The sequence below is a fragment of the Candoia aspera genome, chromosome 1, assembly GCF_035149785.1.
Source record: "Candoia aspera isolate rCanAsp1 chromosome 1, rCanAsp1.hap2, whole genome shotgun sequence".
NCBI lineage: Eukaryota > Metazoa > Chordata > Lepidosauria > Squamata > Boidae > Candoia > Candoia aspera.
Genome location: NC_086153.1, coordinates 89,236,516 through 89,263,500, shown reverse-complemented (window position 1 = coordinate 89,263,500; position 26,985 = coordinate 89,236,516). Strand labels below are relative to the sequence as shown.

The 26,985-nt window shown below is 37.8% G+C and overlaps 1 protein-coding gene across 1 annotated transcript in view; it reads left to right on the top strand.

Moving 5' to 3' along the window:
* Positions 1-26,985, top strand: part of ADGRG6 (adhesion G protein-coupled receptor G6) — a 112,055-nt gene that overhangs the window by 14,437 nt on the left and 70,633 nt on the right. The gene's annotated exons all lie outside the window — the stretch shown is intronic.

Here is a 26,985-nt window from a genome sequence, read left to right as displayed (position 1 = left end):
CACTGACAACAAAGGCCCGCATAGTTAAAGCAATGATGTTCCCCGTAGTAACATATGGCTGCAAGAGCTGGACCATAAGGAAGGCTGAGAGAAGGAAGATCGATGCTTTTGAACTGTGGTGTTGGAGGAAAATTCTGAGAGTGCCTTGGACTGCAAGAAGATCAAACCAGTCCATCCTCCAGGAAATAAAGCCAGACTGCTCACTTAAGGGAATGATATTCAAGGCAAAACAGAAATACTTTGGCCACACAATGAGAAGACAGGACAGCCTGGAGAAGATGTTGATGCTAGGGAGAGTGGAAGGCAAAAGGAAGAGGGGCCAACCAAGGGCAAGGTGGATGGATGATATTCTAGAGGTGATGGACCTGTCCCTGGTGGAGCTGGGGGTGTTGACGACCGACAGGAAGTTCTGGCGTGGGCTGGTCCATGAAGTCACAAAGAGTCAGAAGCGACTAAACGAATAAACAACAATGATGTGAGATAGGATGGTGACACATAGATCCCATTTCTAGTATGCATTTTCACTTTTATGTGTTTTTGTGTGTGTGTGTGGGTGTGTAAAAGGAGCTCTGTCCTAGAATTCCCAGTTGTAGTAATGGGGCATGGTTAGACCCTAGGAAGAGAAGAGTTAGCGATGTGCTCAGGGTTCCAAAAGTGCTCTGCGACCGATGGATTTATGCAAAATCTTCAGTTTATGTGCGGAACAGAATACAGGGAGAAAAACCTATCATTCCTTTGGGACTTTTAAGCATGTTTGGCCAAACAAATATAGCTTCATAACTTACTGTCTCTGTTCTCATCTCCAACTGTGGCCCTCACATACTAATGCGGCAGTTAGGACCAAGTTGATATTTTAAATATCAGAATAGCTATTTGTTTTTCCCTTGTATATTACAGTAAAACTAGGTGATGTTGGTGAGATCTAGCAAGGCTTCCACTAATCCACTGGCTGATGGAACACAAGTGCAATTTCACCCTTAAATTGCAGTCTTATATTGTCACCTATTTAAATCAATGGAAAAAAAAATCTTAGGTCTGGTACATTTGACTGTAACTTATTTGCTTGTTTTCACTACCATCCAGATAACAGTACTTTAGAATTGTATTTCATGAATAGCAGCTTTATTCCAAAACATTTGGAGACCAGCAGATAACCTTTCTCTGTTATAGATAAGAAAAAAAAGTAATAATTGTTAATGTGGTTATCAACTGTATGACTAGGAGATCTAGAAAAGGACCTCAAATATTGAGTATACAATGCAGGAAGAAATAGATTGAATAAAGCAACCCTTTAAAGAAAAAGAGGATTTGTAATACGTCAGAAATGTTAAAAAGGTAACTTTATCTAAATTTTTCTCATTTCTTGTTCCATAGGATGTCAGATGAAAGTCAGATGTGGTGCTGTCAGTGGAAAAAGAAGCCACATTTATTTTTTCTATTCATACTCAGTCTTATGGGCATACAGAATTCAGGTAAGATACCATGAATGTTTCTTTAGTAAATCTTTTTTAAAAATCTGTGTGTTTCAGAAGATAATGCTTAGGTTGGTTTTATGGAGGTTTTGCAAAAGGTATTTGAAGATAATTATATTATTAATAAAGCAAATATGAATGCTTTGCATCAATACAGGTCTATTTGGATGCTTTTTCTATCACCAATAATCATATTTTTTTCCTTGTTAATTTTCAGTAATGCATTTCATAAGTTATTAACCAACAATTTTCAGATCAGATGCCCAGTAAATGCAGGGGTGGCACCCAATGGCCTTTAAGAAGCATGCAGCCAACTAGCACCATTTTGTGGCTCCCAGAGGACCACGCACTCTGCCTGTGTGTGATTGCATAATGCCCTAGAACTAGAATTTCGCAAGAGCTGTAGCAGCACCAGTATGATAAGTGGTGCTAGAGTTCAATACTACTAAGACTTATTGTAGACAATTCCGTGCAATAGGAATTGAACAAATGTCATACTTAACTATCAGAAATAGCACCTATAGATCTTATAATTACTTCTTTCAATATGAACTGCACACACAAATAGTATCATTTAAGAAGTTTGTTGAGTTTTGTGAAGTACCTGCTAAAGGTGTGTTGTGAATGCAAAGTATAGCTTCATCTGTTCCGGAGAGTAAGAGCAATTTTGTTATATAGCTGGATTATGAAACACTTATATAAAAAAGGAGGAAAAGAAATCCCCCCAAAGGAAGGAAATAAGCTGGATATTTCCCTCCTTGGCACATCTCTGAGGTTCTGATAGGAGTGGCCTTTAATTATAGCTTCAATGTTATTATTCCTTGTCACCTTACCATATTTGTGAGTCTGTGCCAATAGTTCTTTGAAGGTGTGGTTGTATTTTTTGCAAACAGAAGGATGGAGGAGAATTAGGCTTCCTCTATTTGTATGCAGTGTTTGGATTAGATTTGCAATTAAGTAGAACAAAATGAGAAGTAAACGATATTGGTCTGCCTCTTTGTGTTTGCTGTAATGGGCATTATGGTGAAGTTTATTTCTTGAAGCATGTATTAAATGTTAAATTATATTTATGTGAAGACTGGGAAGGGAGATGACTTGCTCTGAGAAGTAGAAGGAAGGAATTGCTTTTGGTACAGATAAATTCCTTCTTTTCAGAAGACAACAATAGCCAGGGAAAAAAAAACACAGCACAAGAAGGGCAAAATAGAAAACAGGTGGATAGAAATAATCTAATAGCAGGAGGGACAGCTGCTGCTGTAATAGTCCAGGTAGGAGAATTCAAATGATACTACCCCAATGGCACGACACAAGACAAAGTTCCAGTTACAGTTGCTAAAACAAAAAGGAACTTTAAAAACACTTCTACAGTAACGTTAATATTTTAGCTTCAGGGTCTTTAAAATGACGTACAAATCTTTGAAATCAAAAAATATCAACCATGGTAAAAGCCATGTTTTTTATAGATTTTCTGAAAGCTGAGAGATTGGGGCCAGATGCAACACTTGAAGGAATGTGTTCCATAACCTGGGAGGAATGCTGGCTAAGGTTCTCTCTCCTTGTTAGAACCACAGATCTCTGGCAGCAGGGGCATCTTCACAAAGCTCCTCCTCCAGACCTTAACTGCTGGACAGTTTTTTAATGAGAGAAACACGTCATTAGATGGTTAGGCCTTAAAAGTAATATGGCTTAAAAGGTCAACACTACCACCTTAAACTACGTCCTGTAAGCAATTGGCATTCAGTCCCAATATTTTGGTAAAGAGATCATTTGATCTCTTCTCCTTGTGCTGGTTAGCAGCCTAGACACCATATTTTGCACCACTTGACATTTCTGGACACTTGGTGTCCAGAAATGTCAAGATGGTAGCAAGATGTGGAGTTTGTGGCAATGTCAGTGGTAGCAAGATGTGGAGTTTGTGGCAATAGACCAGCATGGATAGCCACCGTTAATCTGACCAGCTCACAAAGGATTGCAGTTGACACATCAACCTCAATTGTATGATGGTGCCCTTTAGCTCAATTGCTACCTGTGAATCTGGTGACAGCTCATGATCAAGGGGTAGTTCCAGATTGTGGACTTACTCCCTTAGGGGGAATGCAGGCTTGTCCAAAACAAGCTAAACCTTCATTTTTAAGTCCAGTTTCCAATTTACATAGGTTTTAATTTGAACTTCATCCATCCCCTTATCAACTTAGGGTATGTTCAAGGCTTCTGATAGCTTATTTGGAGTTGGGTGCTAAGGAACCATATAGCAATCCAGCAAAAACCTCCAGATGACCTCCTGCTGTGGTTTCATATATGTTGAAAAGTTTGGGAATAATTGTTATGATCCTAAAGACTATGAGCTCCACCCTCAGTAAACATGTAATAGATTCATTAGATTCAGGGAGATGTGTGATGCTAAGATGGCACTACTTTATGTTCTATGGGCAAATAAAAAACATTGCTTTGATGGACAGCTTTTCCCCGTGTTATTGTTTTAAATCTGAGTTCAGTACAAGTTTAGTTGTCCCTGTCTATGAATCCTACAGTATTCCAGATAATGAAAGTTTGGTGTGGTATTCTGTTAGGAAGACTATGTAAAATAGCAGAGTATGAAAGGATAATATTGGCGTGAATCGTCATAGTATTTTATAATTAGATGTGAACTTTAGTACTTCAGAAATAGTGGCCCCTGAACTTTCATAAAATTGCTTCATGAATGCAAATGCTGCAATGCGCTCAAGATCATAAATTAAGTAAAATGTACTTAAAAACAGGAAGCTACTGTTATGCAAGAATGCTTGGAAATATTAATTTAAGTAATAATGCACCTGTCTTGGTACATCAGTAATGAACATAGTATAATGAATATTGTTAAATTTTGAACCAGTGAAAAAAAAAATTGCTTAGCTGTGAAAGTGATTTTTTTTTTAAACTGGAGCCAACCACTCTGTTCAGAGCTGGCCTATTAGGCATAATAAAACTGTGGATTAGAATCAGTAACTGAAGTGGGGTTAAGTATTCACCTACTGCCTTCCAGATCTGTTGCACAGAGGACCTAGTCACTGTGCCTATGGCACACAGAGCTCTATGTAGTTTGCTACCTCGCCAGAAAGTTCCTCAGAGCATAGTGCAGCCAGCTTAGTAAAATGCAAATGCTAAGTATGGAAGTGATCATAACAAGGGAGTACTAGTTCCTTCTACTGCTTGGGCAAGGACTGTCTCAGGCTTCTTTTAAAAGTTATTATCTAAATAAAGCTGAAGTATTTAAAAATATTAGCATAAGAAAACTTAATACTGCAATAGGATTTGTCATTAAGGTATTGTATGTTCAATTTTTTTAGCTCTGTTTAGGAAGTCATAAGAAAAAGTACTAATAACCAATTGGGAATGTGTGGGTTACAACCAAAGCACTTTTCACATTGTGAAAAGTGCTTTGGATGTAACGTCTTTTTTCATTCTTGTGCAATTGTTTCAAAAGCTGCTTCCAGCTGTCTCCTGACGTGTGGACGTGCACAGACATTTCTGTTCATTGTTTTTCCCAGCAAAGAGAAGTGGCTGTGCATGGAAATTCATGCAGTGACAGCTGGGAATAGCTTTTGAAGCACCTGCATGACCCTGGGGGAAAAAGTAGCTATCTTCACTGTTCAAGACGAGATACTTCAAATGTACTTCTATGCATTCTAAAACACATCTTTTGAAAGATTTGCATAGTCCTATTAGCCAATCCTAACAATTTCTTCATTATTGCTTTTGAAACATCTACAACTGTCTTAAAAGTTGGACATTATATATATGTCAGTATATTTTCCACAATAGGTAGGATACAAAGACTTCCTAGTTCAATTTTGTCCTCTTTAAGTTGCATTCACTTTTGTAGTTGTAAACAAAAAGGCCTACTTACTAAATCATAATAGGACAGTATCACTGACCAGGCCAGTCAGTGTTTCACCAATAAAAAAACCCAAGTGATCATCTAGAGATTTACTATGCTAAATCCAACACTTACATTAAAGACTGTCTGGCATGAAGTTCCTAGTTCCTGAAGCAAGGATAGAGATTGGGAATAACATGTTCTTTCTCCTTCCTAAAGACTAGCTTAATTTTTGAACTAGTAGTAATTGAGAACCTCTGATGCTGAATATTGTAAATGATAACAGATGACTAGAAGTTTTCCAGGTCTCTGGAGCATCCAGATGCTGTATAGAGTTCACAAAATTACAAGAAATGGTCATATTTATTTATATTAGTGAGCACAATCAAATACGTTTTTTAAAAAATAAAATTCAGATGCTTAGAAATCAGAAAACACCCAATTTGATGTAAATATCTGCAAAAGTAAGAGATCTGCTGATCTTAAAGTATTAAGATGCCTAATATGACTTACTTCGATATAGCAGTTCTAGAAGGAAAAATATGCTAAGAATGCTGTATTTTTCTTTGTCAATTGTACTTCCTGAAAAATACTGAGCACTATTATGTACAGCAAGACTGATAATCCTCACTTCTTATTCAAAAGGAATGAAAACTGAATTTTAATACCATTATCTGGCCTATTCTGCAACTTCAAAGGTCTTCAGTGCTGATTTGAGTTTTTCTTGCTTCCACACCAATTAGATGATCAACAATGCTTTGTAAATCAATTTAGAACAGTCTTCCCTAACCTCTAGATGTGCAGTGACCAAAGCTCCAAAAATTCCTAGCCAGAAAGGTCCATGACTGAGAAATCTGGAATTGTACTCCCAAACAGACTTAGAGGGTACCATATTGCAAAAGAATAATTGAAAATAGGCAACTCTCTAGGTGAAATAAGCCAGAAGATATCAGGAGTGGAAAGAGTTGCTGCTGACAATGAATACATTGCAACATGAAATATTCTCCCTTGTTTCATCTAGAGAGCTGCATATTTCCTTCATTAGAGTTGAGTAATCTTTGTTTCTGTCACTCTAATTGGGAAACCACTTGCCTTCGAAAGAGGAAAAATCTAAAACACAGAAGAAGACTTCAATTCATGACAAGGTGTCAGTTCTGTTTTTTCCTACTTCATCCACCTCCAAGGAAAATAAAAGCATACTGTAATACTTTACGTTGAAGAAATGAATAGAACATGACTAAGGATAAAGGAATGAGAGATTCAGTGGGTGTACTTGAAACATCTGCTGATACTATCACGGCATAATTAATAAAATAAAAAGCAGTGTCTCCCAATTAGATGATAGGCAAACACATTCTCTAACTGGAATAACAACTTTATAGAAAGTTAATCTCGCATGTTACAAACCAAATTTATGAACGTGAGAATTAGTATAAAAATGTAGGCCATTGCTGAAGTTATGGAAAAGAAGCATTGCTTTTACTGAAGCCTTTTGCATGAGGTACTTATTTCATTATAGTTTCAATTAGAAGGAGAAGGGTTGTTGCATTCTAGCTCATTCTGTTATAGGAATGGTAATAGATTATCCTTGTCTGTTCGTTGTCAACTTCTTGATATTATCAGGAAGACATCCTTCATTATACTTATGATCAGGGAAAATATGAGGAGGAAGGAGTATTATGTATGTTCACCGCCTTGAGTTATTTATAAAAAATATATAAAGGGATATAAAATAAAATAATAATAAAATACTCATGTGTGGTCCTCTTCAGAGTCAAATGTGAACTTTTCTGATTCTACAAAGAAGGGCTTCTTTTAGGGTTGCTACCTATCCATTCAGATATAATATGGATGTTTGTAATCCAAAGGGGAGGAGGGGGACAATATTTTCCTGACATGAATTATTTTATCACACATGATAAAAGATTTACTGTCACTTTGTAGTCAAATTTACATAGTATGTTGCTGCTATTTCTTGTATAGACCAAATTCTAAACTCAGTTGTGTATGTGGAACATTTATTATCTCAGGCACATGTAATGCTTAATGTACTTAGCAAAAAACAAAACACGTGTCCTGGAGAAAACAGATGATTTACTAATTCAGCAATCTGAGTTTTAAATGGGCATGCGTATTGCCTTAGCTGAACGGAATTTGCTCTAAGGATTGTATAATTTGACTAAGGCTATAAATAATTCTAATCCAAATGGAAGTAGTCTTAATTTTGTTCAGAATGACTATTGTGAATGATACAAAACCATTATTTTAATGTGTCCTTAATTTTCAGTTATCACGAATATGTTAACATTGCATTATACTGGGGTAAATGTTGTATTTTGTTAACATGTTCCTCTTTTTTCCTCATTAAGTATTATTAACCTCCTCCAATTTTTGGAATGTGATAAAGTTAAGTTATTCCTGTTATCTTTTCCCTTCAGTATACAATTATTGGCAAAACTATCTGTTTTTCTTTTCCTCAAAGGAGTCTGATGTGAAGAACTCCAATAACCCCTGTGCCCTGCTGACTTCAGGAAGGAGGCAGGGTGGAAGTGAAAATGACAAGTTTCTTGCACCTCTGCTTCATTTCCTGGGTTTTTTTCTTTAAAGAGGAAAAGCATCTTTCTAGGGAAGAGAAAATAGGATTGCAGCCAAAATTTGTAATTTAAACTTGCAGTTACTATCAGTAGAAATCATGCTATGTTTCCTAACTGAAATATAAAGAAGTAATAGTACAAATGAAAAGATGAATGGGGTTGCTTTATGACTTAACTTTTTAACTGTGATTTGTTAGGAAATAGAGGAAAAAGAAACTGCAGGAATTGTTTGTGCAGACTAATTGTATGGCAGTGTGCCTGGAGCTTATGGATGGATATTTCTGTGTTTTAATCAACCTTAAAAAGTATATTCTTTTTGGAATATGATACTTTGATTTGAAAAAAGTCTTTAGCCAGATGAAAGACCATAGACACAAAGCAAAGACCTAGTGCCACACCTTTCTGTTTCCTTACCACTCTCCATTCCAACACTTTTGAAGTATCTGTATTATAATTCCAAGCACTATTTAAAAGAAGAATTTCCTTTAGATCTAAGAATTCTTTCTAAGCAATTATCATGTGACAGAATGATTAAACAGGAAATGGTTCTCTAGCATAAGGAGAACTTGAGATAGCAAATCTACTCTGAACGATGGTTTTTCTAAATTGTAAGGACAGGTTTTATGCCAGCCCAAGATCCGGCTAGATTTGTTTACTACTGGTACTGACATTCTTTAGATTGTTCAAGTAAATGGTTTGAGAAGTTTTATAAGGTAGCAGGCACAGTAATGGTGCTTTACAAATAATAAATAATAAGAATAAGAATATATAAATATGCCACAATTAATACCCACTTGTTGTTATTGGCTGTATTTACTGGTTCAATATTTTAGCAAATGTTTGCAACTTAATTTTAATTTTACTTGCTGAGGACAGTTTCTTTTGTTTTATTTCTGCCTTGCCAACGTCTATACTGTAAACACCAAATGCATTTTGACTACTAATAATATGTGATTAGGTAATAAAAATAGTTTAGCTGAAGAAGAGAAAGCTAAGGAGAGACATAATAGCAGTCTTCCAATACCTGAAGGGCTATCACAGGGAAAAGGATGTAGATTTATTCTCCATACTGCCTGAGGGCAGGACAAGAACCAGTGGGTGGAAGCTAAACGGAAAGAGATCCAAGCCTGAAATTAGGAGGAATTTCCTGACCATGAGAACTATTAAACAGGGGAACAGCCTGACTCCTGAATTCATGGGTGCTCCATTTTCACACAATGGTTAGACATTTGTCTGAAGATTTCTGCCCTCGGCAGAGGATTGGACTAGAAGACCTCCAATGTTTCAACCCTATAGTAGGACTAGTAGCACCTTTTCTGCCTAACAAACTTTGTTAAAAGGCAAGTGTGTATGAACTATAGCTCACTTTATCAGATGCCGTTAAAAAATTTTATTAAAAGGCACCAGCTTTTGTGAACTGCAGCATGCCACTCCATGCATTTGATGAAATAAGCTGTAGTTCACAAAGGCTGATAACCTTTTAATAAAATTTGTTAGTTGGAAAAAGTGCTACCAGACTCCTGATTTTGGGTACTCTAGACTGACACAGCTCTCCTTCTGCAGTATACACAAAGCTTATGCAACTCTAAAATTTACTCCTTTGGCCAATGCAAATTTAATTTCAATTCCATTTGTGTATAAGTAGTTTGGATACTCTGTTGCATTTTACTTCACTTTGCAGTGCTTATAGCTTCCTGTTCTTGAATAAGTTACATCTCCATGAAAACACCATATCTGAGTATTACCCTTCTTTCTCATATAATAAGGTCTGAGCTGAAGAAGAAGGCTGGGGTTATAACAGATAGCTCAATACAGTGGGGCTTAAAAGTTTGTGAACCCTGTTGAATTTTCAATATATCTGCATAAATATGACCTAAAATGTGATCTGTCCTCTATATGAGTCCTAAATGTAGATAAAGAGAACCCAATTAAACAAATGAGTCAAAAACATTATTCTTGTTCATTTATTCATTGAGGAAAATGATCCACAGCTACATATTTGTGTGTGGTCTGGTAAGGCCTATCCTATGGTATTGAGTCAAACCTACTGTCATGTATTTTTCTGTTTGAAAAGACATTTTATTCTTGGCCAGCCATTTCAACAACTTGGTGTTTGCAAGTGACTCAGTATCGGTTTGGGCATTAACATCCAAGACCCTTGGCCTGATGACCAGCTGAGAGAAGATACAAACACTTGAGCAATGGAGGTGAGGTTCCCTGGTCTCCAAAGCTTTAGAAAAATCTTTAACCATCCATACCCATAAATTGGCAGACACAGTTGAACTCAGAAACGAGTTTTCATCCTAGTCCAGGTTAAACTAAACATAAATTTCTTATGCACAGCCCGGTTTCAAAAGGCAATGCAGGCTAACAACTTGGCAAGAAAACTGAGCTGTGACAGGGAATATTCAGTGTCACTTAGGGAGAGCCTTAAATGTTTGAGGCATAGCTAGCATAGTCAGCTCTGATTGTAGGAGCTTGATTACTTGAAAATAGCCTGTTCCTGAGAGGGAACAGCCTACTCCCAAGTAGACCATTCTACCCAAGTACCTAACCATATACTCAAGCATTCTGCTATGTCTCTCTCCCTCCGGTTTCCTACATGGTGGCATTCCTGTAGGTTGAGTGGTTGAAATTCTGGACCACAGGAACAGTCAGGAGCAGCAAGACCTATCTCTGCCTCACTAATGGCTCTGGAGCCTGGTCCCTCAGATTTAATCTGTGAGATGCTTTATTGTTTTTTCTAATGTTGATTCTTATGATACGAGCATGGTTCTGGCCACCAAATGGTAGGCATCAGGCTATCCTGCAAAGCTCTGCAACTTCCTTCATGCATTCTTTCAGTGTTTCCAGAAAATAGGTTTTCACGAGTAGAAATGATGGATGGAATGGTTGCAGAGCTTCTCACCAATGCATAAGCAGCCTTACAGTGAACAGATTTCTACTATCCTGCACTTAGCCAGCATGGGAAGAAGTTATTCCCCAATCTTAGTAAGGAACCCTGTGTTGTTGCTTATTCGTTCACTCGCTTCCGACTCTTTGTGACTTCATGGACCAGCCCACACCAGAGCTTCCTGTTGGTTGACAACACCCCCAGCTCCCCCAGGGACGAGTCCGTCACCTCTAGAATATCATCTATCCATCTTGCCCTTGGTCAGCCCCTCTTCCCTTTGACTTCCACTCTCCCTAGCATCATCATCTTCTCCAGGGTGTCCTGTCTTCTCATTATGTGGCCAAAGTATTTCAGTTTTGCCTTTAATATCGTTCCCTCAAGTGAGCAGTCTGGCTTTATTTCCTGGAGTATGGACTGGTTTGATCTTCTTGCAGTCCAAGGCACTCTCAGAATTTTCCTCCAACTCCACAGTTCAAAAGCATCTATCTTCCTTCTCTCAGCCTTCCTTATGGTCCAGCTCTCGCAGCCATATGTTACTACTGGGAATACCATTGCTTTAACTATGCGGACCTTTCTTGTCAGTGTGATGTCTCTGCTCTTAACTATTTTATCGAGATTGGTCATTGCTCTTCTCCCAAGGATTAAACGTCTTCTGATTTCCTGACTGCAGTCAGCATCTGCAGTAATCTTTGCACCCAGAAATACGAAGTCTTTCACTGCCTCTATGTTTTCTCCCTCTATTTGCCAGTTATCAATCAAGCTGGTTGCCATAACCTTAGTTTTTTTGAGGTTTAGCTGCAAGCCAGCTTTTGCACTTCCTTCTTTCACCTTCATCATAAGGCTCCTCAGTTCCTCTTCGCTTTCAGCCATCAAAGTGGTATCATCTGCATATCTGAGATTGTTAATGTTTCTTCCAGCCATTTTAACTCCAGCCTTGGATTCCTCAAGCCCATGAGGATGTTCTGCGTACAAGTTGAATAGGTAGGGTGAGAGTATACAGCCCTGCCGTACTCCTTTCCCAATCTTAAACCAGTCCGTTCCGTGGTCTGTTCTTACTGTTGCTACTTGGTCGTTATACAGATTTCTCAGGAGGCATACAAGATGACTTGGTATCCCCATACCGCTAAGAACTTGCCACAATTTGTTATGATCCACACAGTCAAAGGCTTTAGAATAGTCAATAAAACAGAAATAGATGTTGTTCTGAAACTCCCTGGCTTTTTCCATTATCCAGCGGATATTGGCAATTTGGTCCCTAGTTCCTCTGCCTTTTCTAAACCCAGCTTGTACATCTGGCAATTCTCACTCCATGAATTGCTGAAGTCTACCTTGCAGGATCTTGAACATTACCTTACTGGCATGTGAAATGAGTGCCACTGTTTGATAGTTTGAACATTCTTTAGTGTTTTCCTTTTTTAGTATGGAGATACAAGTTGATTTTTTCCAATCTGATGGCCATTCTTGTGTTTTCCAAATTGGCTGGCATATAGCATGCATTACCTTGACAGCATCATCTTGCAAGATTTTGAACAGTTCAGCTGGGATGCCGTCGTCTCCTGCTGCCTTGTTATTAGCAATGCTTCTTAAGGCCCATTCAACCTCACTCTTCAGGATCTCTGGCTCTAGCTCACTGACCACACCGTCAAAGCTATCCCCGATATTGTTATCCTTCCTATACAGGTCTTCCGTATATTCTTGCCACCTTTTCTTGATCTCTTCTTCTGTTAGGTCCTTGCCATCTTTGTTTTTGATCATACCCATTTTTGCCTGGAATTTACCTCCGATGTTTCTAATTTTCTGGAAGAGGTCTCTTGTCCTTCCTATTCTATTGTCTTCTTCCACTTCCACGCATTGTTTAAAAATAATTCCTTATCTCTTCTGGCTAACTTCTGGAATTTTGCATTTAATTGGGCATATCTCCCCCTATCACTGTTGCCTTTTGCTTTCCTTCTTTCTTGGGCTACTTCTAGTGTCTCAGCAGACAGCCATTTTGCCTTCTTGGTTTTCTCTTTCTTTGGGATGTATTTTGTTGCCGCCTCCTGAACAATGTTGCGAACTTCTGTCCAGAGTTCTTCCGGGACCCTATCTACTAAGTCCAGTCCCTTAAATCTATTCTTCACCTCCAATGCATATTCCTTAGGAATATTAGTGAGCTCATATCTAGCTGATCTGTGGGTCTTCCTTAATCTCTGTAGTCTGATCCTAAATTGTGCAATAAGCAGTTTGTGATCTGAACTACAGTCAGCTCCGGGTCTTGTTTTTATGAAACATAAATAACCATGAAAATAACGTCTCTTTTAGGCGTGTTGTCCAGTAGGTGCTGCAGATCCTCATAGAACTGATCTACTTCAGCTCCTTCAGCATCTGTGGTTGGGGCGTATATTTGGATCACTGTGATGTTAGATGGCTTGCCCTGAATTCGAATTGAGATCATTCTGTCGTTTTTTGGATTGTATCCAAGCACTGCTTTAGCCACTTGACTATTAATTATGAAGGCTACTCCATTTCTTCTGTGGTCTTCTTGTCCACAGTAGTAGATCTGGTGGTCATTTGATGTGAAGTGGCCCATTCCAGTCCATTTCAGTTCACTGACGCCCAAAATGTCTATCTTTAATCTTGACATCTCACCAAGAACCACATCCAATTTGCCCTGGCTCATAGATCTTACATTTTAGGTTCCAATGGTGTGTTGAACATCGGATTCACCGTTCACCACCAGCGCTGTCGGCCGCTAGCTGTCCTTTCGGCTTTGAGCTAGCTGCGTCCTCACGTCTGGGGCTAGTTGAACTCATCCTCTGTTCCTCCCCAGTAGCATTTTGACCATCTTCCAATCTGGGAGTCTCATCTTCCGATGGTATACCAGCATATCTCTGGTTGTACTGATCCATTTAGTTTTCACGGCAAGAATACTGGGGTGGGTTGCCATTAGCTTCCCCAGGGATCGCATTTAGTCTGACCTCTCTGTCATGACCTTCCCGTCTTGGGTGGCCCTTCATGGTTTAGCTCATGGATCATTGAGGTTCTCAAGCTCCAGCACCATGACAAGGTAACGATCCTTTGCTGAAGAAGGAACCCTGTACAACTCCTATATGCTGAATGCATAACTGTATTTAATTGTAACAGCTTTCTATTGCTGTTCCACTCTGTAATAAAGTTCTTATTAATTTTTGCTGTGGGTCTCACATGACAAAATATATGCCATATAAATATATAAATAACTGGTAATAAACATAGAGTTCAAAAATGATAGGAAAATTTAAAAGGGAGAATATCTTTGTATATGAAATTTTAATTTTTTAAACTAGACAAGACCATTTATGGCTAGGGGCCGGTGGCAGATTTGTATTTCATCCAGGGAAATGATGACAAGTATAGTTAATCCTGAGTTTGTACATAGTGTTAAAGTTCAAGATAAGGAATATTGTGCTAAATTACAAACATAGACACACTGTTTTAAAACAATTTGTTCAGTCGATTTCAGTAAAGACATTAAAATATCTTAAGTCACTTCCTAATTCATTTCAAGAATCTTTGTGCACTTGTTATCCTGCTTCATAAATCTTTCCAAGCCTCTTTAAAGTATGTCTCCAGAGATAACTAAATGCCATTTTCCTGTCTGTATTACTTTTAAATACATAATCATGAAAGAGATTTCCTTTTGGCTAATATCCTTGGGTTGGTTTCAGAAGTTGTAAAGCAAGTCAGTTGTAAAGCTCTGCAGTTTTAGAGGGAAATACAAGGTGCAACAGTAGGTCAGACATTAAAACAAGCTGAATTGCAACAGCTTTTTTCTTGTCTTTGCTCCTTTTGTAAGTTATCTGCTTGGGATTTGGGGTGATAGAAAGTTGCCATTTTTAAAGCAATACGCTATTCATGTCTACTTTCTATTTGTATTCTATATGGTCTCAGTTTAACTTTACGTTGAAGTTAAAATGAAGTGTGATTATCCCATTAATTTCTTCTCAGTTTTAGAATAAACTTGATTAGAAGCCATACCAGTAAAGAATATATACTTTTATAATTCTGTTAAGATGCTAAAACTTACATTGAGCCTATATTCAGTTTAACAAAAAAGACATGAACACCATTGCAAACCCTTCTTCAATCATGATTCTTATTATTCCTATTTCTGTACCTCCTAAAAGTGTTCTTGATTATGTATCTCCGTATGGGTACAGGTGTACAACTAGATTTACCCTCATAAAAAGGATGTCATTGTAGAGAACAGAATTTTTGTCTTGTTACTGGATTTTGCTTGTCATAATTGCTGCCATTATTTTTCTTGCGCACTGTTGATTTTATAGTAAGTTTGTAGTGCAAGATCCATCATAACATGCTGATATGCAGTCTATTATTAGAAGCTGAGCTGCTGCACTGTTGAAATACAACCTAAGCCTGAACTAAGGATATAGTCAGAGCAGCTTGAAGAAAGAATAGATTTTTTTCCCCTACAGTAGTGTGTGGAAATAAATTACACTAAAATGAAATTAATTTGTAGAAGGAAGAAAATAAGACCATAGGTCAATATTTTTCTGTGCATTTAATTTTTTATTTAGTGAAACACTGTTGGGTATAAATTATTAGAGTACCTTTCAGTCTACTGAGCTATAATTAATTTATAAAAAATATAAGTAGTTTATATAGAAATGAAATTAAGATTCATATTAGCAACTCAGTTTTGTTATTTGTAAAAATGTATTGCATGAATGCCAATGAAAATACTCTTAAATTACATTGGGTGTAACACAGGATTTTCATGTTACCTGTTCCTCCGAGGGAAATCCTTACTCTGCCTTCAGTGTGACCTCTTCAAAAACTGGATGTGGATTGAGCTAGTCAATGCATTGTGCTTCTATTTGAATTTTCACTGGCAGAAGACCAAAGTATCACGGGAAACAGGCAGGGCAGGGCCCCAACTCTGGCTCAGAAAATATGTTCTGCTTTTACAACTTGTTCTTTCATAGTTCAGTCTATCTATCAGGAAAATTAACACACACATATGCTATCATCCTGGAAAAAAATCGTAATCTCTAATTATACATAGAAGTATGCAACTTTTTCAAGCAACGTAGAAGTACACAACTTTTTCAAGCAATTTTGCTTTTAATGTAAATTGGTCTTTGGCATATCAAAGGGATTTCAGAGAGCACCTCCATGTCGCACAACTTTGATAGGAACAGAGTACTTTGCAGCAAGACAGAGAAAGCTGAAAGCTGAGGAAGCCACAAGGGAAGAAGTAGCCCTGCTAAGAAGGCTGTGAGTGACAGGATATCTTCCCTTCAAGTGAGAGAAGACAAGAAAGGCAGTAAGTGGGTACGAATGAAAATCTCATATTAAAGTACAAAGCAAAGGGAAACCAAGTTGGTTAGAAAGACCTCAAGGTCTACCTATTTTTCCTCACAAAAATTGTATATATATATTTTTGAAATACAGTAGCTGTATCACTGGGAAGTATAAAAGAAAACCAATTTCCTGCTGATGCAACTTCTGTATAAAATGTCACTTACTTGAATATTATATGAGTAAAGACTGAAATCCTTAGCAATTAATACACAATAGAATTTCAAAACAAAAAAAAAGTTCATGCTAAACTTGAAGTAAATTTTTGAGAGAATTACTTAATAGACTTTTATGTTTAGCGTACAGATTGTCCTTACTTACTGATCACAATTGGAACTGGCAACTTCATCGCTAAGTGACACGGTCATAAAGTGAAATGTCACATGACCATGCCCAACTTACGTCATTTCATCAGTTCCAGCTACGGTCATGAAGAGAATCACCCACAGTTGTTAAGCACAACATTGCATGACTGTGACTTGTGACTTCCTGCCGGCTTCCCCATTGACTTTGTTTGTTGGAAGCTGGCTGTGAAGGTCGCAAACGGCGATCATGTGATCACAGGACACTGCGACTGTTGTGAATATGCACTGATTACCAAGCGTCCGAATTGCGATCACGTGACTGCAGGGACACTGCGACAGCCACAGCTTTGAGGCCTGGTCATAAACCGACTTTTTCAGAGCCATCATAACTTTGAATGGTCGCTGAACGGGCAGTTGGTAAGCGAGGACTACCTGTATTACATATCCATTGTTGACATTTAGTCTTTCTTTCACTTAAAGGAAAAAACAAATAACTTCTGATACTGCAAATAGTGAGATTTTCTCCCACATGGTGCAAAGTACCAAAGATTAATTTGAAAAATGTAGTGCTAGAGTTCCTATCATTCTGAAAAACAAGTCCTCTGTCTGACTATCCTTTAATTTCATGTGTGGCAGCAATATCATGTTGTGCGAAAATGCAATTTGTATGCTTTTGGTGGTTCATTTTTAGCACTTTATTTATGCAGTCATTTTTTTGTGTCACATGCCTGCAAGATCCTAGGTGATTTATAATTATGAAAAGGTAATAACAATGATTAAAGACACAACCAAATTCCTCCATTGTTGTCTGCCTAATTTGCCACACCAAGATGGTGTAGAAATGCACACTTTTTATAGCTTTCCTAAATGATTACTATAGCATTCCCTCTGTTTTCTGCAGGCAGCTTCTACTTAGAGAACATAGGCCTAAAGGTATGGAGGACCTGAGCCATAAATGGTTTTATAGATGATGACCAGCACTTTGAACTGGGCCAGGAGCCTACTGACAACCAATGCATTCCTGTAGTACAGGCATTACTCTCCTAAACCAGTTACTACTGGTCAGTGTGCAGCTACCTTCTGTGGCAACTGTAGATTCTGGGTCATCTTTAAGAATAGCCCCACTGCAGTAGTCTGACTGGGAGATGAAAAGGGCATGATTTGCCATCTTCAGCACTTGCTGGTCTAGGAAAGGTTGCAATTGGCAGATGAACAGAAGTTGGCAGAAAGCTCTCCAGGCCTTGACTTCCACCTAATGTTTTAGGAGGTATGCTAACCCAAGAAAAAACCCAGACTGTGCACTTGCATTTTAGGGAAATGCAGCCCTATCAAGAGCAATAGATGGAGTATCCATAGTACCTGCGGGTTTCCGTACTATCAGCAACTCTGTCTTGATGGGATTCAGTCTGAGTTTTTTACCCTCATCAGTCCCTCACAGTCTCTGTATACTGGATCAGACCTTCAGCTGCATCTCCTACTTGGCCTGGAGTGAAGATGTATAAATGGGTATTGGCAGCTTACTGCTGACACCTCATCCCAAACCAATGGATGACCTCTCTTACCAGCTTCATCTTAGTACTGAAAAGAACAGAGAGTGGGCCAAGCTCCAGGGTTCCACACTTTGAAATGCTTAAGAGTTTGACATCACAAGGTTGTTGTTATGTGGAAAATAGGAGGCAAGACCATTATGAACTCCACCTGGCATTGTTCAAAAGTATAAATTAGATATAACTCTGATAAATAATAAAAAGTGACTTTCACCATCAGTGATTGAATCTATCCACTCAGGTGAAATCAGTACAGAACAGTCCCCCAATCTCCCACCTAACAGGCACCCCCAAAGAATACTATTATCAATTATAGCAAATGCCTTTGAGAGAGCCTACAGGTCCAGGAGGGGTGCACCACCCACATCCAGGTTCTACCACAGGCTATCCACAAGAGCAGACAATGCAGTTTCCAGCAATGTGGTGGCCTGAATCCACTTCATGGGATTGGACATTGGAAACTGGGGATGGACATTGGAAACTAATTCCAGTATCGTGATGCCTGTTTTGTTTCAAACTTAGATGGGATGGGAGATAAATTACACTCAAAACAATACTGGAAAATTAGAGGATTAAGCTGAAAGTAACAGAATTAAATAGAGACATGCAAAGTTTTTCACTTAGGAAACACAAATCAAGTGCACAAGTATAGGATGAAGAACACATGGCTTGATAATGGTTTTTGTGGAAAAGAATTTGGGCTATTAGTTCATTGCAAATTGAATATGAACCAGCAGTATGATGTGGCTGTTTTAAAAAGGCAAATACAGTTTTAGTTTACCTCAGTAGAAGTTCAATTTCCAAATCATAGGAAGCAATAGTTCCACTCTATTTTGCACTTTGAGCATTTTGTCCAGTTTTGGGTTCAGCCATTTGAGGTAGGCCAGGTCAGAAAAGAGACACCACAAGAACTACTTTATTGTTATAGGGTATAACAACAGAATCTTGAAAGCTGCTTGGAGAGTTTCTCTCTGCTCCGTTACACAAAAGAGAATCAAGGCTGGATCATCTTCAGGGTTTTTTTTTTCCTCATCCCCTCTTTCTCAGGGATGAGCTAGTATTTACATAGCAGCTGTTAGATTTCTTCTTCAAGGTTACCTTAGAGGTTACTGCCACATCTGAGTATCACCCTTTAAGAATGAGTTAGAGAAATTGGGATACTTTGCGAGAAGAGTAACAAGGAAAATCAGGAAATTAAAACTTGTGAAGGGAGATTGAAGAGGCTTTGAGAAAAGATGACTGGGGGTGAATATGATAGCATTCTTCAGATAACTTGAGAGTTTGTCACAAAGAAGATGGTCACACCCTGCTCACTCATTCCAGCGTACAGGACACATAATATTGGTTTTAAGTTACAGGAAGTAGTTTAATTTGGATTCCTGCATATTATGACCTAGATGACTTCTTCTAGCTCTGGCCCTTTTTTTGTTTCAAATTCTTTCTATCTAAAATGTCCTCTGTCTCAGATATTCAGTTCTCACTTCCAAGACTTTAAAGCAAAGATGTGTAATATTTTGGTGATCAAGGGCTGTACAATATTTGTGGATGGACTGAGGGCTGCAAGTTGGGTGGGACAGGCATGTCCACAATAGGCAGCCCAAGAAGGTGGCTATAACCATGGATCAAAACCCCTTCCATCTTCTCCTCCACTCCCCCCATTACAGATGCCTCTGGGATAGTGTTACATTTAGTAGGGTCCCTTTTGTTGTTTAACTATGATGTGCATATTCTACTCTATGTTTTCATGTGCTTCCCACCTCAAAATGATAGAAAATTGCCATCAGTTTTGTGCATCTTGTTCAGAGGGATCTAATGGGGACTAGTGAGCTAAAGGTTGCGTATTTGTGCTTTAAAGCAACATGTTAGTGAGATAGTTAAACTCTGTTTAGCTGAAAATTCTTCAGGTGATTTTGGATGACAATTTTAATGCCATCAGTCTGTATTCTTCACTCTGTAAAGACTACACAATATAAACATTATTAAAAAAAAATTCAGCGAAGCATTTATTTTGGGGTAGCTCATTCAGGACATCTTGTGATTGTATCCCTTACTATTATACACATTAAGCAGTTGAGCTTTCTCTAAGACACAAAGTAGCAGCACATAAAGATATAAAGCAAGCTGGTGGGACTAACAATAATGCTCTCTTTGTTTCCTGTCATCAGTGGCCAAAACCCAGTTGAATAATTTTATGAGTGCACAATCCTGTCTTTCATTGAATTATAAAAGATTTCATGAGGCTTGTACATTATTTCCAGTCCAGACTCTGAAGGATTTATATTCTTCTGGGTTATGGGAGTCCCACTGTGCAGTTGAGAGGAATGAAACAAAGAAAAATAATAAGGCTAGGTTGCAATACCTCATATAGTGTAGGAAATAGCATCAGTGAAATAGTGCTTTTGAATATTCAGAGCAGGAATACTATAATGGAACATTACGTTGTTACTTGGGACCTCATGGAATAAGTACTTCTATATTTATGCATAGCCATATATGGCAATATAGTTTTAAGACTTGGAATTATTAAAGATTGACAGTTAACCTTAATGTCACAAGCTATAGTTTTACTAAAATTCTTTGCAGGGAAGAATCCCCTTCATACTTTCATGTGAGTTTGAAAATTACAAAATAGGTATTCAGATTGATGCTGGTAGAAGCAACTGATTCTTTTTAAAAATGTAAGTGAAGGACATTTGATAGAAGTGTCTTTGTTCTTGGTATTGATACTTTGCTTTTTGATAATAAAATAAAATTAACCCACAAAGAAAAACCTTCTAATTAAAAGAATCATTTCTGAATGGATGGTTTAGTGAGAAAATATTCTAAGAAGAACCTAGCCACAGAGAAGGGCTCTGTTAGATCATGTTTCTCTCTCATGTGCCTGTCCTTTGGAACTATATCCCCCTCCCCCCGATCCCTTGAAGGCCCTGTGGCCCCAACCCTGCTGTTCTTCGGGAGGACCTTAAAGAATTGGTTCGTCTTGCAGGCATTGGGCAGGATGGTGTGTAAACCCACTAAATGTTGCTTATCTGAGTCTGACTTACCCCAGTGCTGTTCCTTTTATTGTGATTTCTACAAGTCAGTTGTTGTTTTTAACCCTCTGTAAGCCTCCCAAGACAGCAATTGGTTAAGGCACCAGGTGAGAAACAGGAGACCATGAGTTCTGGTCCTGCCTTGGGCACCAAGCCACCAAGTCAACACTGACTCAAAGAGACATACACACACAAAAAGCATCCCAAAGTCACTTGGCAAGTTGGTGGCATCAGAAATTGAATATATCAATTAATAATAAATAAAATAATGCAGTGCTGTTTCAAGTGTGTATGTAGAATCACTCCTCTAATTCTGCTTCCAGGTATTTGCTGAAAAGCAATACCCCATTAGTACTAAATAGTTCCATTGTGGAATCAACTGTGATTTTCTTAGCATGTGTCCCCATTTTTTTGCGTATTCCAAATCTTCTTGACATTTTCCACTTCGTTATTTATTTATTTATTTCACCTGTTTTCAACGGCCTCTAGAAAATTTCATTTTTTACTGCTTTCCAGAAGCTCATCACAGTCAGGGCTAACTTAAAATCAGAAAGGAGACTATTCCATAAGAGTGTAGCTGTGACTGGCAGTTCAGAGATGGGATGCTTATGTTATCTGCCCTGAGGATGGGTGAGCAAACAAGGCAGAGGTGCTTGACTATACAGCAAGCAAGACCAAGGCAGATGCAGACTCCTCCACTGTATTATATCTTTGTTGTTCATGGAATGTATGCTCATGAAAGATGCCTATTTTAATTTCCTGCAACTTAAGACCACACTTCAGACACATTATGTGAAGATCTAACTCTCTAAAGAAAGCTGTAATGTTGGGAAAGGTGGAAGGAAAGAGCAGAAGATGACTAGCAGCAAGGTGAATGGACTCAGTTGCAGTGGCAATAGGTGAAATGTTAGAAGACATGAAGGACCATGTTAGGAACAGATCATGAAGAAAATCTATGTGATTGCTAAGAGTCAACTCCAATTTGATGGCACATAATCAGTGGTCTTCCTTTGTGTAACTGTTCAGGTATTTGGAGGGTGTTATCATTTTGCCACATAGCTTCCCTTCTCAAGGGTAGACATGCTTAGTTACCTCAATCTCTTCTCTTAGGACTTTTTTCCCAGCTCTCTTGCATCTCTATACAGGCCTCTCTTACAAATCTTAGTGGCCAAATTCACAATAGGAAAGGCAGTCTTTCAGAAACTCAAGTCCTAAGTCATTAAAGTTAACACTAATAATTTAAATTGTGTCCATTCCATCCTTCCGAGGTCGGTAAAATGAGTACCCAGCTTGCTGGGGAGGGTGATGACTGGGGAAGGCAATGGCAAACCACCCCGCTATCGTCTGCCAAGAGAACATCACGAAAGTGGCATCCCCCCAAAGGGCCAGACATGACTCAGTGCTTGCACAGGGGACCTTTCACCTTTCACCAAATAATATGCAAGCAGTGCAGGCATCATATTTTCTCTGTTCTTTGTAGATTAGCAGCTGAGGTATCACATCTTGTACCAATTGCAACTTCAGGATTTCTCTTTAAGGACAGGGGCTTGTAGAGAACATTGTATTACTAAAGATAGGATATAACTAGGACTGGTATAACTATTGTCAAATCTGACCACCTCAGATAGAATTGCAGCTAGCACACTTTTTTGCCACAGCTGATACCTGTGAATCCAGAAACAGCTGAAGACTTAAGTTGCACTGTTGTTTAATGCTGACAATTAATATCCACAATTTTAATTTCTCTTCAGCAAACAAAGTGCCCACATCTCCCAACACAGTTGAAGATTACATTGATTTGGGCTCTACCTGGCAACTGGAAGAGCTACTGTATCTTTTTCTCCATACATAATTGTTAAGTAGATAACTTTCTGCAATGTTTAATATTAAAAGTAGATAATTTTCTGCAACATTTAATATTAAAAACTGAAGATGTATTCTGCTGTTTAGTATTTTTAGATACATGGTTTTAAAAAATTATCATGGATTTCTCCAAAAGATAAGATTGGTTAAAGTTAAGTGCTGCTCTCTAGCCTTGTCCATGAGTCAGCGTGTGGCTCATCCTATCCAAGAATTCAATAAAACTAGCTATATAAACAACCATTAGTCATTCAGGCCCTTACCAAATCTTTGTCTTGTTTTCCACAAAGTTTGGCTCACACAGATCCAAGTGTTTCCAGTTCTAAGTATGCTCTCTTGGTTTGAAAAAAGTTACCAACTACCGCTGCTGAACAGTCTCTTTCTCATCTCACAGATGTTCTTATGCTACTCGTATGATCATAAGAATATTTAAGAAACTGTGGCAAAATAATTATGTAAGGAGAACGTAAAATATTTTAGAATCTAGATAGTTTACTATTGTTCTAGAGGTATATGCGTAAAGCAATAATAGGTCAGTGAGAATATATTTCTACAAATCACTAGTATACTCTGAGTGACAAAGTATAATTATTTACAGAATTGGGTCTAACATTTAAGGTTTTTTTTTCCCATTCTGGAAAAATATGTCCTAATATTAACCAGTAAGGATGGAAAAAATGTGGGGGTGAGGTGGAGTGGGGTGGGGTGGGAGTTTGAAAGTCAGGTTCTTAAATTCCTGTTCTTGTAGTGTTTTTGACTATGAATGTAATTAATTACATTCATTATACTATGAATATAATTAATTGTTCACAATCATTCAGCATGTATTTTCTTGCCAGAATATCTTGCAAAATATTACATGCTTACAATTAATATCCACAATTTTAACTTCTCTTCAGCAAACAACTTTACAAAGTATTTCTCTGCTATGGCTGTGAAGTGAGCTTTTGCCAGAAGCAGGCTTTTAGAAATAATTGTTCACAAGTTAAAGAGGTGGCATTATGTATAAACAGAAAATATTGCCAAATTGTACATTCAAGGCCAATTCTGATTATATGTGCTTTTTGTCATTTTTACTGTTTTTCACTGTGATCCTATGTAGCATGAAGATTGCCAAGAAAGTTATTATGAAAAAAGAAATTTTGTTGTTCGATATAACTTGACAGGGAAAATGGAGTGAACAATTCCAAGGTGGCAAATAGCAAAAAATTAGAGCAAACAGAAGATTTTTGCAGAATGTTTACTGAAGTTGAGGAATGGAAACATTTCAAGATGTGTAAATGCTGGTAGAAATATAGTGGGTAGTCTGTGGTCTGCTGTGAGGAATGAATGCCTGTCAAAAGAAGCTAAAAAGCTTATTAGTAAGAGTGCAGTTCTACCCATTTTGTTATATGTAAGTGAGAATCAGGTATGTCAGAAGAAACATAAAACTAAGTTGAATGGAGTGGGTTTGGAAACTGAATGGATGTTGAATGAATGTAGACTGAATGCAGAAATGAGTGAGCAGTACAAAAGAATATGTTGAGGTGATTTGATCATGAAGAGAGAATGAATGAGGATCAAATCACAAAAATACATGAAGGAAGGAGTAAGGGAAAGACTGAGAAAATAATGGTTGAATGGAGTTGATCAGGTCCTTAAAAAGAGAGAACTGAGAAGGGCAATGCATGAATCAGTACTTGGATATGATGGAAGCAAGAATAATTTGCAAGGATAGAAATTTATAGAGAAGTATATTAAATAGAATGAATAGGGTTGATGTAAACTAGATTTAGTCAATGTCCCGCTGTCTTTGCTTATCACATTCCTTAGGGTTTTTTTTTTATTTAACTACTTAATTTTTTTCTGTGTTGTGTATGCAAACATGTTACACGGTTATGCCGTTTGGGAGAGCTTCTAGATCTAGATCCTTCTCTTGTTTCCCAGATTGAGGCAATTATAAGCTTTGTTAATGTGCAAGCTGCATCCTTTTCTCAAAGAACATGACAAAAACGTGAAGCATCTGTTGGTAACTTCCAGCTACTCTATATGGAGTTGATTTTATGTTAATACAGAATGCAACAGCCAGGTTTGTTTGTTTTTTATTTATTTATTTATCAAATTTTGTTACTGCCCATCTCCCCAAAAGAGGGACTCTGGGCGGTTTACAATAAAGCCAAAAAGATTAAACTACAATAAAAAGGTATAAATATAAAATATAAAATGGCATTCAAGATGGCAATTAAAAGTTCTGATTCAGATTCATAAATACATGGGAACCACTTTAAGGCACTAGGCACCCCCAGGATTGACTACCCCCCTTCCCGCCCCAAGCAAGATAGCGGAGCCAGGTCTTTAACTTCTTCCAGAAGGCCAGGAGAGAGGGGGCTTGCCTCACCTCTGGGGGAAGAGTGTTCCAAAGTGCGGGAGCCACAGCAGAGAAGGCCTGCTTCCTGGACCCCGCCAGTTGACATTCTCTCATGGACGGGGTCTGTAACATGCCCTCCCTGCATGACCAGTTCATGGAGGTTCATCTCCAGAAATAGCTCAAACAGACTAAATTACACCAGTTACACAGCTGGCACTACATCTGTTGGTAATTTTTTCTGGGTGAGATGCAAAGTTTTCATTATTACCTTTAAAGCCCTGCATAACTTGAGTCTATAAGATGAAACAATACCTTCTTTTATATGAAATCCCCTACTCAGGGTCATCTGGGGAGAGCTATCTACTGTTTCTGTGGGCATATCTTTTGATCTCTTGGGGTCAAGCATTCTTTGTAGCTGCCCCATGTCCAGAAAATCGAATGTTTCCCAAATCCTTACATCTCTAAATGCAACAGCTTTAAAGGGGCCTTAAAAGCACATCTTTTGGAAAGATTTAAAATATTGATTATTTCATTCTGGTCCCTAATTTCAGTCTAATTTTTGTTTTATGCTTTCACTATAATCTGCTGAGATTTCAGCAGAGAGCAACAAAAAGCTTAAAATGTTTTATTTTATAATAAAATTCATTTTTATTGCTGTTATTAATATTAGTAATGATATCACCATTAATAGAATTGTTATTACTACTTATTTCTCATTATTATTTTAATATAATAATATTTTAATGTTACCATTTACTAGAGGAGGAAAAGCAAAGCTTTAAAATGATCACCTACCAAATTCAACCTAAGTATGAACAGGGAGTTAGCCAGAAAATTCAAAACAGGCACATTTAAATTCAAAAGTTAAAATCTCTATAAAGGAAAATTGAAAAGGAAAATAAAAAATGTAATATTTCTTCAGGGTGCTAAGATTATTTAAAAGCATGAGAATTTAATCTCTTATCATTTAGCCCATACTGGAAAGATACAAACAAGTGCAGGAAGGTACCAATAGGGTTTAATAAGCAAAGTTAAGAAAACTACATATAGAAAGAAGCCTTCCTTTCCAAAAGCAAGAATCAGCTCCAAATCAGAATAGAAAGAAAAATATAGGGAAAAGTACCAATTGTTAGGTGGCAAACTACGAAAGGATTTCTTGAAAAAAAAAAATTGAAAAAATCTGAATGAATTCATTGTGCTGCCTTCATTGTGGAAGATGATGAATGGACACGTGCACATGAACCACCTATTTCATTCTTCTCAGAAACTACATTTGATGAACTAAGCAAAAGCAATAAAACATTTGGAACGCCCCAGCTTCAAAAGCAGATTGCCCTATAGCATTGGGCTTCCCTTTTAAAAAAAGCAAAATTCAAGCTACTTTGAATGTCTGAAACTAATGCTGTGACCCTCTCAGGTATGTCCTTAGTCTTCAAGTAAGTGGATTGCTTCAGACAACTGCATTTGTATGTACTATCACTCAGAAAGAAGTTAATTTTACAGTTACTCTCTTTCCTTCAAATATGTGTTCTGGTACTGTAAAAATAAATCTGGATTGTGTTAGGCACTACTTCAGACTTTCCAAGTGTAATGCCCTCTAGTGCTTTGTTCTATAGCTCCTGTCTTTACCAGCATTAACCATGTTGACTAGGTTGATGAGAGTTATAGTCCAGAATATTTGTGGAACTTGAATGGGAAAGCTTATTTTTATTATTTAATGATATAATGGAAAATAATTG